Here is a 17,239-nt window from a genome sequence, read left to right as displayed (position 1 = left end):
CATGTGAAGGACCCAGCAATCTTGCTGAAATGGGATTTATGATTGATTCTGTAGATGGGAAGTGGAACCTGGTATTTTGCATTCTAACAGGCTCCCAGGTGAGACAATGCAGCAGCTCCAGGCTGCTGGACCACATGTGAAGAGTCTCCGCCCCCGCACATCTAAGTAGACAGTAACTGCAGACAGCTGAGTGTAGCCAATGGTTTATAAACTGTCAAGGACGTCTGTTTCCTTTCAGTTGGTTCTCCGAGGCTGCTGCGCTTTGGAGTTCGACAGAATGAAGGCTACAGCTGTGTCAGGCGGGGTCTTCCTCCTTTGTTGTTTTGGAATGCTTCTGGACTTGAGCCAGGTATAAATAAGAAATATCTTTGGAAGATGTTGATTTAAAGAGACATTTCCGAGGAACAGCTTACCCTTCCCTCGCTGATCATACAACAGTGAGGGTTGATGTTTCCGATTAAGCTTAGTTTAAACATGAAGTTAGCATGTTGAGGCTGTGCTTAAGGTCTTATTTTATTACAATCAATTTGATGGTTCTTCAGATTCAGTTTGTATGATTAATGGCCTCTTATGAAAGGCTCATTTTTTAAAAGGTTATTTTGTGTGTACAGGTCCATAGAGGTCAGAGGGCAGTTTTCCAGTAGTCCGTGCTCCTCTGCTTTGGAGGCGAGGACTCTGGTTAGTCTTGCTGCTGAGCTTCTGCTGAATCTTCTGCCTCCACCTCCCTTAATTAATTAATTAATATTATTATTACTATTATTTTTTGAGACAGGCTGTTGTGAATGCAGCGTGTAGTGGCCTGGCATTCACTAGCCCAGGTGCTGGCCTGAAATACTCCTGCCTCTTCCTTTCCTTTTCAAAACTAGTCCTATGTTTCTTTTGTAACTTGGATTCATATAATTTGAGAAAGTCAAAAAAGGCTTCATCAGCCACAGGGATGTGCCTGTATGTATGAACCTGGGAAAGGAGGGTGCTCCACAGAATGAAAATTGCAGGTGGGATATAGTTGCTTTTTTTATACACTGAGATGCCAGAAATAGGTAAACCCCAACTCTGGTACTTAACTGGGTGAACTTCAGCTAGTTACTTGAAGTCCATGTGTCTAATTTTTTCCACGAGTGAGAATGACTTGGGGTATATTCTACCCTAAAATAAGACGGTGGTAGCTGGGCTGGTAAGATGGCTCCGTGGGTGAGAGTACTTCCTGCTAACCCTGACAGCCCGAGTTCCGTCTCCGGGGAACCTACGTGGAAGAAGGAGAGAACTGACTCTTGCAGGCTGTCCTCTGACCTCCACATGTAAAAGGTGACATGTGAGTGCCCTTCCCCCATAAATTAAAAAAGTGTAATAAAAGAAGCCAAGAGAGCCAATGACCCGAAAACACCCAAATCTGTCTTGGTATTATGTGCAGGAGATGAGAGAATGTCTCCGGCTTGCGTGAACGTGGCAGACCATTAGCTGTTTCTCATGCTGCCATCAGGTGCTTGCCTGTGGGCTTTTCCTGCATTTGGAGGGGTACCCACCCCCACATCTGTAGGGGCACCCCCCTTCACTTGGCACTCTGGCTCTCAGATGGGGAGGTTTTGCTGTCCAGGGCAGCTTGGCAGTTTTGCCTGTTTCAATTGGGTTGTGACTGGTACATCTGTGGCTGCTCAGGGATATTACCAACCGTTCTACCATGTACAGCCAACAAGGCCACTCCCAAGCATCCACAGCTGAGCAAGCAGCCAGGTAGGCCCTAGAGCAGTGGTTCTCAACCTTCCTAATGCTGTGACCCTTTAATACAGTTCCTCATGTTGTGGTGACCCCCCCCCAACCATAAACTTATTTTCATGCTACTTTATAACTGTAATTTTGCTACTGTTATAAATTGTAATGTAAATATCTGATATACAAATGGTCTTAGGCAACCCCTGCAAAAGAACCATTCAGTCCCCAAAGAGATTGTTACCCACAGGTTGAACTACTGCCCTAGAGGGTTTTGCTTCTGCTTTGAAGTGCTTTAAAAGCACATGTTTTTGAAATCTCCCTTTCCTTTCAAAACTCTTGTTAGAAACTAGCTAAAACCACAGGCATTTTCCACACTGTCTTGGTTTCTGATATCTGAAGGCAGTCATTTTCTCTTCATGGACCTCTCGGTGAGTAACCAGCCATGGCAGGTTGTCCGTAACAAACCTGAGGCACCAACTATTGCCTTTTTCCATGATTTCTCTCGGTGTCTTGGGGACGGTGGAGCTGCTGTCCTCGTCTCGCTGGGTATGCCCACATCTGCTCGGTTGTTCCTCGTTCTGGGGTTCTCCTGCCCGAAAGCACTTTTCCTTTTGTCATGTGAGTCTAATATTTCTACACAAGACGGAAACAGTGTTGTGTGACTGAGGGCATGGTTGGCATTAAATATTTTCAAGTCAGATTAGCACTAGAAAACTCATGGAAAAAAATAGGTTTAAAACTCCCTGTTCCAATGGTATTACTGATCTATTTTATTTTGTTAAATATCATGGTTTTCCTGATCTTTCATGCCTGGAACACACAAAAGTTGCAGTTGGTCCTTCCTCTAGAAGAGACTGTTATAAAAATTAAACAAATGGCTGTGTGCCACGATTGCTCCCATCGTTCTTCATAACTTTTCACTTGCTTCTGTTATTGTTCTTGGTCATCTTGCAGCTCTTGGTGTCCATTATATTAAATGTACTAAAACGATGTGTGAGAGAGCTCAGGGTCTTATTAATGCCTTATTAATGTGTGAAGTGATTAAGCAGGGCAGGAATGCCCAGGTGGTGCTGATGTTCTCCAGCCTCAGACCCGACTTTGGTTAGCAAGGCCTCGAGTAAATTACTAACATTGTTAAAGGGAAATAGATAACCTGTGTGAAGAGAAAATGATTTACTTAATGGCATTCTAGTTCTCACCTTTTCACTCTAAGATACGGCCCTTCACTGGAGAGACTGTAGTCTCCAGACTTGACAGGCTTTGTCCATTATTTAACATTTTAAGTACCCCATTTTCATTTGGGAAAGGAAGAGATTACGTATCCTGTCCAGAATCTCCTTGTACTCAGTAGCAAGAACATATGATATGTTGATCTAGCAACAGTAGAACTCTACATCATGTGGGGGAAAAGCAAACTTGTGGTATGTTTTTTTTCCCAAGAATGATAGCTAGCCTGTCCATGAATGGTTTAGTTTCTAAGGTAAATGTGTCCATCACTGAGTTACCTAGTTCACAGATCTTGGACTGGATAAAAAGAAAAAATGGAGAATTATTATTTCGGCTTGGACCTGGCCATGAGGATTATGTCATGGTAATAATATTAAGAGGCAAAGGATTATTGGATACGTTTCATTCCCACTCCAAAATCTCAATTCTAAAGGTGTCAGTACTGTTCTGGCCATCTGTGTCCATCAAATTCTTCATAAGGCAATTGGTGCTATTCATTTTTACAGCAAGATACGTTTCCCATCAAAGCTAAATAAGGTGCATATTATTATTATTATTATTATTATTATTATTATCGTTATTTTAGCAGTGATTCAGTGTGTTCTGATGATTGGCTGATAGTGAGAACAAGAAGGAAGCCATTTGATAATGACACAGAAGTGAGAGCTGATGACATACACCTAGGGAACAACTACTCTGTAACCAGGCTACTGAGCTTCAACTATGAGTTTTCCTATCCCGTTGTCTCCTGTGAGAGCAATAAATTTGTAAGTGCTACATGATTTTCCTTTATTCTGCATAATTTGTGGGTACATAGTCTCATAATCCCTTCCTTCCCCCACTTTATTCTGCTGAGCATTGAATTCAAGGTATCGCCATACGAGGCAAGTGCTCTACCCACTGAACCGTCTTGCCAGCATGAGGATGTTTTTTAAATTAAAAACTTTCACCACAATTATAACTCATGTGATTGTTTCTTGAAAAAAGTCTAGTACAAACACACACACACACACACACACACACACACACACACACACATGATGATAAAATTTCTGGTTAGGAGTTTTGTAAAAGTCCACAGTTATAACTTACATCTTCTCTATTCACCCCATGTCCTGTCAAATTGTATATTTTAGGACACTGTAAATAGAAATATGTAAATAGGGACCTATTTTGGAAAGAGAGAACATACCTTAAAGTGTTCAAAGTTGGAGGCTGGAGAGATGGTTCAGTGGTTAATAGTCTTCCAGGGACAAGGGTTTGATTCCAAGCACTCACACAGTGGCTCACAACTGTTTGTAACTTTAGTCCCAGGAGGTCTGGCACCCTCTTCTGACCTACACAGGCATGGCACAGCCACACAGGCAAAATACCTATATATATCAATATATTATTCATGTGAATAATGTATAATGTACATAATAATATGTAGATAATAAAAAATGAAGAGTTCCCAATGTCTTTGTTTTTCTGTTTGGTTTGTGGAGATAGAAGCAAAAGAGTTTAAGGTCAAACACACACAAAAAATGGAGAATAAAATGTTTTTCACATTTATTTTATTTCTGCAAAATTAATGTAAAATGAAAATTTCCTATTTTTCTACAACTGTCAGATTATATTCACATTATTAAACCACATGATTCCATGCCTCCTCATTTCAGGTGTTCCAGGGAAGGTTTTCATCTTGTCTGAGATCACGTACAAGCTGGAGTTGGATCTCACCTATCATTTCCAGGTGGTTTGCTCTGTGAAGACACAGGTATGGGTAGACAACTGCTCTTCTTATACATTTCTACATTTATCTGTTGATGGGTAGATGTTTAAAGACAGGTTAGCTACTGAAATGCCTTAGAGGATGCCTCTGGCACATCTGTGTTTGCTAAAACATCCTCTGTTAGGAAAAATTGCAAGTGTACAGAAGAATTAAAAGGAATTTGTAGGGAACTTCTGTATAACTAGAGTCTATCATTCAAAAAAAATTTAAAAATTACATGTTATGTGTGTGCATGTGTGTGTAGATGTAGATGTGTCTGGGTGTACTCATACCACAACATATGTGTGTAGATGTAGATGTGTCTGGGTGTACTCATACCACAACATGTGTGTGTAGATGTGTGACCATGTTGTGTAGATCTCATAACCACAACATGTTGTAGATGTAATGTGTCTGGGTGTACTATACACACATGTGTGTGTAGATGTAGATGTGTCTGGGCATACTCATTCCACAACATGTGTGTGGAGGACAGAGGACAACTTAAGAGTCACTTACCTACCATGTTGGTCCCTGGGGTTAAACTGAGGTAGTCAGGTTTGATGGCAAGCACCATTACTTACTGAGTCATCTCACTGGCCACACTTTATCACATGTATAGTTTAAAAATATTAAACTTTAATATGTGTATAGTTCCCTACCATTTTAAATTGAAACGAGTACATTCCCCTCTAAGTATTATATGCAAACAATGAATTAGAACACAATTGCAGAAATTTTACATACAGTCAAATATGTAACTATACAATTGCTGTGGAATGCAGAAATATGAAGTAGGAATTCAGCTAACTATGGCAAAAAGAGTTAAGAACTCTTCCAGAGGATAAAGCTAAGTCTTAGAGAGACTTGGTGATATTGGCTTTTGAATATTAGCTGTTTTCTGCTATGAATTTCTCATGTGCTATTGTTTTTCCATTCCTAGAACAGTGTGTTTGATCATTCATTGGGAACAATTTCTTCTAAACAATTAAAGTATTTGGATAACATCTCCCAACTGTGCTAAAAGCAATCACACAGTCAAGACACCTAATTTCAGGCCTTTCTGTAACTATCATCATTAGCAACATCTGGCCAGGACCTTCTCCAGATGAAAATATCTTATCTGAGATATTTCCCAGACTTTCTAAAGAACAGACCACAGATAGATAGCATCCAGACTATCTGTTAGAGAAAGCCAGGCAGATGTGCTAATTAACCTTAACCCTCCTCTCTTCCAAATGTCATCTCTAGCTCGAGATCTCTAACAATTAACTCATAACTAAAGGGCCTTTACTTACCAGTTACGTCAAGCTGTGACTCAGGTTGCCTAGCTACTGAGTACACTTCCCCTGCCCTGCCAGAAAACAGCACAGCTAAGATAGATTTTGGGCTAAAGGAGGTAAAAAAGGCAGTTTTATTTTCACTCATGACTGATAGACTTTTAACATTTTTACTAACCTTCTAAGAATATAGTTTGAGCACATAATTTTCCCTTCCAACTGAATTTAGCCCTTAGTTGATTCTATTCCCCATTAGTCACTTCCTTTTTGGGTTGTAAATGATAGCTGATAATTACTACTCATTGTGTGGATCTTATTGTATCACGAATCTTAAAAGTTCTTATCAATAAAAACAAACCTGAAGCCAGGTATTGGGGTGAATGCTGGAAGATCAGAGAAGCAGAAGAAGCCACAGCTACCTTGCCTTGCCAGTTTCTCAGCTGATTCTGTTTCCTCAGATTAGAAGCCTCTGTGTCCTCATCTGAATGGGTCTCAGCTGAACTGCTGCTAGAAGCCTAAAAGCTTAACCAGCCAAATGCTTCTAGTTTCTGGTCTTCATGCCTTATATATCTTTCTGCTTTATGCCATCACTCCCTGGGATTAAAGGCTCACTTCTTGGGATTAAAGGCATGTGTCACCATGCCTGGCTGTTTCCAATGTGGCCTTGAACTCACAGAGATCCAGAGGGATTTCTGCCTCTGGAATGTTAGGATTAAAGGCATGTGCTACCACTGCCTATCCTCTACGTTTAATATTGTGGCTGTTCCATTCTCTGACCTCAGATAAGTTTATTAGCGTGCACAATTATTTTGGGGAACACAATACCACCACATCTTATCTCCTTTTTTGACCCTGAAAGAATTCAAGCCTGTGTGACCTTGCCTTGGCCAGAGAATTGCTGCTGTGTGTGGGCATATAACTAAAATACCTGAAAGATAAGGAAAAGTAGAAGACAGAGACTTGAAAGGACTAGAAGAATGAGCTGGATGACGGGGAAGAGCTGGATGATGACGGGGAAGAGCTGGATGATGACGGGGAAGAGCTGGATGATGACGGGGAAGAGGAGCTGGAGGACGGGGAAGAGGAGCTGGAGGATGACGGGGAAGAGCTGGATGACGGGGAATTGAGACAGAACTTAGAACAGCAGAAAAATGCAGAGAGAAATCAGGCTCAAGAAGGGAGTTAAGTAAGAGCAGAGTAGAAACTGTAGAGAGAACTGACTCGGGAATAAAATGTATGGACTAAAGAGTTTCGTGTATGTGTAGATTCATTTTGGAATCCCTCAGATTAATTAATCCACCACTGGTAGCATTTCTTCTGGAACTCTGGGAAAAGACTATAGAGGAGTTGGACCCCAATAGTCTTTGATATACAATTATATGTATTTATCAAATAAGTTCTATGTTCTACTTTCTCATTTCCGTTCCGTTGATGTACTTGATCTTTGTGTCAGTATCACACTGTCTGGACTACTCTTAAGTTACCTTGCGACTTAGCAATGTTATTTTCAGTCGTTAGGGGTGTTTTCCCCCAGGTTGTCACTATATCCTCATGTTTCCTGATGGGTGGAAAAGATCAGACAGGGAAAGTTCTGTGTCCTTCAAACTTTAAGTAACCTGCACACCATCCTGTCCAGCACTGTAACTAGAGTGCCACATGTGGCATTTATCTTTACACAAAACTGAAGTTTAGTTCTTTAGTCAAACAAGACCCCCTCACCCCCAGGTGCTCAGTGACACATGTCTGCTTGTTTACAGTGCTGATTTAGAATATGTCCTTTGTCATAGAATGCTATAGTTAGTGCTGCTCATGCGAATAAATACACATGATTCAGATGGGTGGTAGCCCATGATTCATCACAAATATTTAGGGTTCTCTTGGTGTGTCTTTGAACTTTTTTAATTTAAAAAAAATTTTCTTTTTTTAAAATTTTACATACTAATCCCAGTTTCCCCTCCCTCCCCTTCTCTCACAAACCCCACCTCCCCTCATTCCACCCTCCATCCACTCTTCAGAGAGGGTAAGGCCTCAGGTAAACCACACAGACAGCTGACCCAAGCTGTGAGCTATGGATTCTGGCCTGTCAGCTGGGGAACATGCATGGGACCAAACTAGGCCCTCTGAATGTAGATGGGTGACAGTTATGTGGCTAGATCTGTTTGGGGAGCCTCTAGCAGTGGGACCAGGACTTATCTTGGGTGCATGAAATAGTTTTTTGGAACACATTCCCTAGGGTGGAATACCTTGCTCAGCCTTGACACGGGAGAGGGGCTTGGCCCTGCCTCAACTTAGTATGCCTCTGGACTTTTAAATGACATTTCTTCAAAGTCCTGTATTTTCAAAAATATTTTTATTTTAATTATGCATATGTGTCTCAGTGTATACATTCATATCATGAATACAGTTGCTTGTGGGGCCAGAGTGTTGGATTCCTTAGAGCTGGAATTATAGGTTGTTGTGGGCCACCTAGTGTAGATGCTGGGAATCAAACTTGGCCCCTTTGCAAGAGCAGTATATGACTTTAACTGCTGAGTCATTTCTCTAGCTCCCAGTCCTGTTTTTTTTTTTTTTGATGATAGCCGACTTTAAGTTGTGTTCTAATAATAGAGATGAAGACAAATATCAGATGATTTAAAGGATGAGTGATGAGCAAGACATGCGTTATAGGAAGCATGATTGAACATTTCTGATGCTCCAGCTAATGTGGTGACAGCCTTCTTCAGTCATCACATTTGATATTAATTCTGTAAAGAATGTACATTAAGCTTTCCTCTCAGTGAAGGCACTGAAGCTCTACGCATTGTACAGCCCTATAAATGGAAAACCTTACGACATATTAAAGCCAGGATCTGATTGTTTCACAGGTGTCAGGTTCTATCAGTGCTTCTGCAAACCTTTGACCAAGCTGTTCTTTGTGGTCTTCTCTAAATGAATCATGAAACTGTAGCCCTAGAGCTGAGGCTAGGGAAACCTTTGGCTTTCTGAGGAACAGGTATACGTCTCTGGTCATACAAAAAAATTTTCAAAGTAGTATGACTTCCACATACTCCCTGGAACAGTGTCAGAAATGTGCCTAGTTCCTTTAACCTGATAGTTGTTTTCCCAGCCTCCCCTCAACCCCAGTGGCTGCAGTAATAGCTGCTGTGTTTTTTATAAGAACCACATGCTTATCTCTCATGTGATTAATCCAGAGCTAGCTCTTGTTTCCAAACTTCAGTTGCAGAGCAGTTACAGGCAATGAGGTATATGAAAAGGCTGCCTTCCTTTCATTTATGTGCAGAGAAAGAAGTACCAACATGGAAGGTACATTGTAACTCCTAAAATGGAGTTTGGTGGATCAGGTTGGCCAGGTATCATTTCTTCTTAATGCTTTGATAGGACAGCTCTCCTCTCTAGCAGGCTGAGTTTGATGGTAGACTTATTTTCTACATGGTGGATGGAAGTCTATTTTCTTTCCTTCTAGATTTGTTTTACATCTTTACTGCAGTTTCCCCTCCCTCCCCTACTCCCAGTCCCCCCAACCATTCCTCTTCCATTTCTGTTCAGAAGAGGGGAGGACTCCCATGGATATCGACAAAACAAAGAACACCAAGTTGCAGTAAGAATAAGCACCTCCCCTTGTATTAAGTCTGGGCAAGGCGACTCAGTATAAGGACAAGGGGCTCAAATGCCAGCAAAAGAGTTAGAGACAGCCCCTGCTCCCATGCTTAGGAATCTTTTAAGAAGACTAAGGTACACAACTGTCACATATATGCAGAGGGCCTAGGACAGTCCCACACAGGATCCCTGGTTGTCTGTTCAGTGTTTGTGAGCTCCTGTGAGCCAAGGTGAGTTGATTCTGTGGGTTTTCTTGTGATGTCCTTGACTCTTCTGGCTCCCACAATCCTTCCTTCCTTCCTTCAGCAGGATTCCCTGAGCTCAGCCTGATATTTGGCTGTGGGTCTCTGTGTCTATTTCTATCAGTTGTTAGATGATGCCTCTCTGATGACAATTGGACTAGACATCAATCTATAAGTATAGCAGAATATTGTTAAACATCATTACATTGACTTTTTTTTTCTCCAGCTGTGTTTGCTTCTATCTTAGGTCTCTGGGCCATCCAGCCTGTAGGCTCTGGCACACCAGGCAGTGTCAAGGGTGGCCTCCCTCTTGTGGCGTGGGTCTCAGACTGGTCTCAGTCATTGGTTGGCCTCTCCCACAATCTCTGTGCCACCCTTAAACATCCCATAGGCAGAACAGAGTGTAGGTCGAAGGCTATGTGGCTGGGTTGGTGTTCCAATCCCTCCACTGGAAGTCTTGCCTGGTCACAGATGATGACCAGTTCAGACTACATATCCCCTATTGCTAGGACTTTTATCTGGGGTCATCCTTATAGATTCCTGGGAGTTTCCTTAGCACCAGGTTTCTACTTGACCCCAAAATGTGCCCCCCTTTCCAGTCATCTCTCAGTATTCTCTCCCTACCCCCCACTCCACCTGATCCCTCATGTTCCCATCCCCACTTGTCCCAGTCCACCCATGAGATCTCTTCTATTTTTCCCTTCCCAGGGAGATCCAAGCATGTCCCCCTTGAGCTCTCCATGTTACTTAGTTTCTCTGAGGCTGTGGATTGTAGCATGATTATCCTTTACATTACAGCTAATATCCACTTATAAGTGAGTATATACCATGTTTCTCTTTCTGGGTCTGGGTTACCTCACTCAGGATGGTTTTTCCTAGTTCCATCCATTTGCCTTTAAATCTCCTGTTGTCCCTGTTTTTAACAGCTGAGTAATACTCCATTGTGTAAATGTGCCATATTTTCTTTATCCATTCTTCACTTGAGGGACATCTGGGTTGTTTCCAGGTTCTGGTTATTACTCTATGAACTTTGAACAAGTGCCCTTGTGGTATGATTGAGCATCCTTTTGGTATGTGCCCAAGAATCTATTCTATTTTCAATGTCAATCCCCCTACTCCACCCCCCATACTAGGTAGTTGCTGCTGCTGTCTGTGGTGTGCGTGCGTGTGCATGTGCGTGCGTGTGCGTGTGCGTGTGTGTGTGTGTGTGTGTGTGTGTGTGTGTGTAGGCTAGATGTAACTGGTGTGGAATCATAGTCTGTCAGTTCCAGATAGAATATTTGTCATATTTGATGATGTTTGAAACCTTTATTCTGAGATTCTAGGGCCAATTCTAGATAAATCATCTGGGTAAATATTAACTTTATGATTCTATTAAAAACTTTATATTCATATTCATTAAGCTAACTTCCCTTTCTCTCCAATAATTTTTTTTGTTGTTGTTTCCGAGAAAAGGTTTCTCTAACAGCCCTGGCTGCCCTGGAACTTGACTTTGTAGACCAGGCTGGCCTTGAACTCACAGAAATCCGCCTATCTCTACCTCCTGAGTGCTGGGATTAAAGGTGTGTGCCACTACGACTGGCTCTCTCCAACCATTTTTAAAGTAGTACACAAATCACAAAACATCTATATTTTCTGTTAGATTATCTGTACAACTATCAGTTCTCTGCTTTTTTTCTGTTTGTTTTGCTTTTAGGCCTAAATTATTTTCTATGGAGTCTTTTGGATTAAATGGGTATAGTGTGAGTACCTTCGGGAGTGGCACTCAAGTAATTGGACAACAGTGGTCAATTTCTTTGCAAAGTAAAACATGTGAACCTATTTTAGCAGTTCTCATAAGGTAATAGAAGTCTATTATTTCCATGGCTAATGGTAATTTGTTAATTAAAATTTCACTAAAGGAACTGTGTAAGTTTGAATTCCATGTGTTCAGCATGCTTGCGTTTTATAATAGATCTTCCAGGCTTGGGCATTTGTTTCTGTCACAGACAGTACCTTGGTTAAATGTCCATAAACATGAATAGATTACACCCTGTCAGGCTCCTTACATTTTTATTTTGAGCACTAAATTGTTTTCAAGAGAGTCTGTGATAAGGAGAAATAGCTTTCCTAGACAGCCAACACTAAATCTCTGGTTTCTTAACACCTATAGAAAAGCAACTAAGAATATACATATATGATTTGGGGATAATAGATATAGAGAAATAGGCCAGCAAAGTTTAAAAATGTCAAGAGTTTGTTACTTCTCAGTGTTTTCCCCAGATAATACCCCCAGATAAGTATTTTTGATACACTTGGGTAATGTCATCAATGATATTTCAAAAATAGAGATTTGATTCTTCCTATTGCTTCAGGTTGAGCATCTGAGGTTTTTGGAAAAGGTGCTGGGTGAGCTTTCTATGAAAGTGATTTTTAACTGCTTTCCCCTTAACCCACAGGACCAACTGCCTGTGAACCACTGGATTAATAGTTCCTGTGTTAAGACTCTCTTTGTTCCCTGAGATATAGAAGCAAGTGGTGGAATACTAGCCTGGGACCCAGTTTCGGCCACACTGTTGTTTTGTTCAAGACCAGTAGTGACATCTGTTAACCTGTTTAAATGCCTTCTGGAATTTAGGAGACTATAGCTCTGTAATGTCATGTTTAAATGTTTTACTGAGTTATTTCTAAGGGCATTTGTCACCAGAACTTTCTATATGGAGGCCAAAGTTCTAATAAAGCTGTTACCATATGAGAGCTTCCTTGTAAGTCAGGCCGCATGATGATTCCTTCTCCCACATTAAAATATGAAACACTCAAAGAGCATGTGTCTCTCAGCTTGAATTTGGGCTTAAAAGGGGTGTTCTAATTCATCTGTGAATTTAAATTATCCAGTATATCTGTAAAGATAATTTCATAGCAATATGGAAGTCTATGCTTCTGAGCACACATTGTTAAGGGTGCTGGGCCAAACTCATTCTCATTGGCCCAAATCACATGAAAATGAAGACAACTAATGAAGTGAAAGAAAGCACACTGACTGTTAGCTTCAAAGCTCAGCCCTGAGCTTGCTCCAGAATCCTACAACACAACAAACGGGTCCAAGCAACTCCTAATGGGATGTCCTCTATGGGTTCCATGCAAGTTTGGGACAATTGAAAACAGAGTTCTTTGAGTTATTTTTCTATTTCTGTGTAGAGACACCATGACCAGAGCAACTTAAAGAAAGCATGCAATTTTTTTTTTGGGGGGGGGAGTCATGGTTGTAGAGTGTGGTTAGGTCCATAACCATCATGGTGGGGAGCATGGCAGCAGGCAGTTAGGCATGGCACTGAGCAGTAGCTGAGAGCTTACATAAGATCCACAAGCATGAAGCAGAGAGAGGGACAATTGGAATGGTTTCGACTTCTGAAGCCTCAAAGCCCAGTGACACACTTCCTCTAACAAAGCTACACCTTCTAATCCTTCCCAAACAGTTCGCCAACTAGGCCAAGCATTCAAACATGAGGCTAGAGGAGGTCATTTTTATTTAAACCACCACACTCAGTAAATCCAAATCAGTAAATATGAATGCTCGTTTTCTCTTCTTTGAGATTGTGTCTCACCATGTAATTCTGTCTTGGAATTCACTATGTAGACCAGGCTGTCTCTGAACTCAGAGATCCTCCTACCTCTGCCTCTTGAATGTTGAAAATGAAGGCATGTACTAGCATACTTGGTAAGTGCTCAGTTTTTTTTTAAAAATATACTTGTTGAATTTTTGATATTTTGGTAAACTTGATTGTGTCATTTGAAACTGAATAGAGTCTTTGTTTCAAATATACCTGGGCTTACTTTATTGGTGCTTATTTTTAATAGAAATCCCATTTAGTATGCTGTACCTCTGGGTGTATTATTGGTGTATTTATTTTTCCTATTGATCCATAAATAGTTTCTTTTAAAGTGTAGACAGTTATTTATGTTGATGTGAAGTAACCTCTATAGACTTTTTTTGATCTATTATGTCAATCCACTCTGGCTAGCAAAGCTAAGTCTCCACACATCGAAGGATAGCCCGAAAGATCTGTGTGGGATAAACAGGGGCCTCCAAGAATTTGCACTCAAGAGTAATGCAAACAAAGCCCTTCTCATTTTTTATTATTATATCAAGCAAAAACATGAGATGATGTTTATAGTTAGTGTAAGCAAAAATAAAAGTACAACAAGGGACTACACTGGATGTTTTGTCTTATCTTTTGGTCATGTGAAAAGAGCCAAAATATTTCTCCTAGGCCTTTGCCTTTCCCACAGAGATAATATGCACATGTCCAGACATTCCCTTCATGTTCACTTTATGTGCATTCACTTATTGTAGATGAAATTTTCTTTGGTCCTGCCCAGCCACTGCTCCCTGGATAGAGGGCTGGCATCTCCTGACTTAGCCTTTATCTTCCCAGAATTCTCCTTGTCTGTTTATCCTGCCTATACTATACTTCCTGCCTGGCTACTGGCCAATCAGCATTTTATTTATCAACCAATTAGAGCAACACATTCACAGCATACAGAGCAATATCACCCATCAACTTATTATAGTTTATGCAATTCTTTCTGGAAGGCTACCTTGTGGGAAGAACATTCTGCACTCTTTACCATCCACACTTCACGTCTTTCTTACGTGGGACCCCACATACTAAACTCACTCCAATCAAGCCTTCACTAAGACAGTTCCATATTGGCAAATCTAGAAGCTGAGTCTCAGTCTTGGCAGCAGCACCAGACACAATGGAAAAACGTAAGAATTCCAATTTCCTATTGGAACAATGTAAGTGGGGACACTTCCATGACACACCACCCTTCCTTAGTGACTGCTGCTATCTTCAGGAGATCCATCCTGACTGAAACTCCTCTTCATATTCTGGGGTTAAGGGTGCGTCCCTAGGTGGCTAATCTTATGTCCCTATAGTTAGTTCCCTCTTGGTGAGCTCATCCATATTAGTTACTCTAATTGGAATCTCTATGCTGATAGACTTAAGTTGTATTTCAAGCTTAGGCTCTATCTCCTAGCCCTTGTCTTAGAATATACATTTAAATGTGCATTTTCCTGTACAAATTCATTAGGTTATTGAATAGAAGGGTTGGTCAAGTATGTGATACAAGCCAGTGCACACAGCTTGCCGTGAGAAGATCTTTATCCATGTGCAGCCGCAATGTTTTCTGTGTGTTTCCTTTGGCCACTCACAGTCTTGAGAAACTTGCACTTAAGGACTGATATCTAAATATTTTTTACTGCTTCAGGTCTTAAATGAAACCAGCTTTCTCTCTTTATAGCAAGGACACAGGAATGTAGACTATAAGGATGGCCTCAAACGGTGTGGGATGCTGTTTAGAGGCACTCAGCAGGCAGTGTGTGCAAACATCTGTACATGCATCAACATAAAAGATGTCATAGTATTCAGTTTGATTCTGTGAGCCCTCAGACTTCCACGGGCCACATATCAACTTTGCTTGCTTAAATAAAGCTAGGCACAGTGGTGTACACCTGCAAACCCAGCCAGAGGGAAGTAGAGACAGGAGAGTCAGGAACTCAAGGCCAGCTTGGGATACATAAGACCCTGTTTCAAAACACCTGAAAAGTGCTTGAATAAGGTTTAAGATTTTTACCTCTGCTTCATCTCTGTTCAATTTTCTTTGTAGTTACATTTTGATTTCATCACTAACAGCAAAACTCTGTATTAAAACTGGATTGTGAAGATGGATTTTGTTTATTTCTTGCCTTTGTGTAATCTTTGGAATATCCCTAAAACTCTACAACCAGCTGAGCTTAAGTTTGAGGAAAATGGTCATATGGTTTATATACATACATACATACATACACACACAAATATGTATATGTACTGATAATTTGGAATAGAGTGTTCACACTTGGTATGTCTCTTAGTATTCACCACAATTTATGTAGTATTTCTGTTTTCTTTGTACAGACACATGCCTTAAATTTTCTTTATTTTTGAGAATTTCATGAATGAATACAATAAAATATGATTACCCCCTTTTCCCTCCAACTTCTTTCATGTCCCTCCCAACATGTCCCCTCCTTACTTCATATCTTTTTAAATTAAAACAAATTTAAAAATTATTCTACATGTATGGGGTGTTTTGCCTGAATGTATGTCTGAGCACCACATGTGTGTCTGGTGACTGAGAAGACCAGAAGAGGGTTTCATATCCCCTGGAACTGGAAATACATATGGCTGTGAGCTGTCATCTGGCTGCTGGGAACTGAACCCAGGACTTCTTGAAGAGCAATCAGTGCTCTTAATCACAAAGCCATCTCTCCAGCCCCCACCCCTATTTCTGATAACTCAGTAGGTCCAGTTAGGGCTGCCCATATGTGCATGGATGTAAGACCATCCACTGGAGTGGGGAACCTACCAGTGGCCCCACCCTCAAAAAGAAAGCTGCTTCCTCTCAGCATCTATCACCTGCCAATAGCTTCTCAGTAAGGGGTAGGGCATGGACAGCATCCCCCCAATCAGTGCTGGAGTTCCAGCTGAGCCTTAGTTTATTTAAATTTCTAAAATTTACATGACTAGACTGGAAAGGATGGTAAGTCTAGAGGTTAAGCCATTTCCTAGTCAAGGCCTTTTAAAATTACCTTAAATGTTTATACAGGCATTGTTTAAAATGTAAATGGAGCCCAAACAGATATTAGATTACAGCAGAAATATTAGTAACATTGGTGAAATGTTTAGAAAAGGAAAATGAAAGAAAAATATCAGATGGCTTATTCCGTCTTCTCCTGGTAGTTGGTAACTGGGCTTTTCAAGCTTTAGCTTTTTTATTGTTATGTGTACATGTGCTTTGCCTGCATTTATGTTGATGTACACTACTATGTGCTTGCAGTTCCCATAGAGGTCAGAAGAGGGTGTCTGATCCTCTGGGACTGGAGTTTCACACAGTTGTTAACTGCCATGTGGGTGCTAGGAATCAAGCCCAGGTCTTCTGGAAGAGCAGCCAGTGCTCTAAACAGCTGAACTGTCTTTGGCCCCCATCCAAGCTTTCATGATACAGAGGGTGGTGTAGAACACAGACTTAGGGACTATGTTGCTTATCTTCTCATGTGATGCTGGAAATGGAAGTTCTTTTGATAACACTCAGAGAAGCATTGTGTTTGTACAGCTGCCCAGACTTGGTGGGGGATTTGCTCCAGGACTCTCCACAGACACCCACATCTCCATATGTTAAAGTCCCTTTTATATCACATAATTTGCCTTTTGTGTATAAACTATACATATTTTCAAATACTTTTAATCATCTCTATATTGCCTTTAGTACTGGGTACAGTGCAAATGCCACAGAGAACATCACACTGTGTTATTGAAATAACGGCAGGAGTCTGAAGATGTTAGCACAGATACATGTTTTTTTTTCAAATATTTGCATACAGAATTGGTTGTATCTGCAGATGTGGA

This window comes from Peromyscus leucopus, chromosome 1 (genome assembly GCF_004664715.2).
Source record: "Peromyscus leucopus breed LL Stock chromosome 1, UCI_PerLeu_2.1, whole genome shotgun sequence".
In the NCBI taxonomy this organism is placed as follows: Eukaryota; Metazoa; Chordata; class Mammalia; order Rodentia; family Cricetidae; genus Peromyscus; species Peromyscus leucopus.
This window is presented reverse-complemented; position numbering follows the sequence as displayed.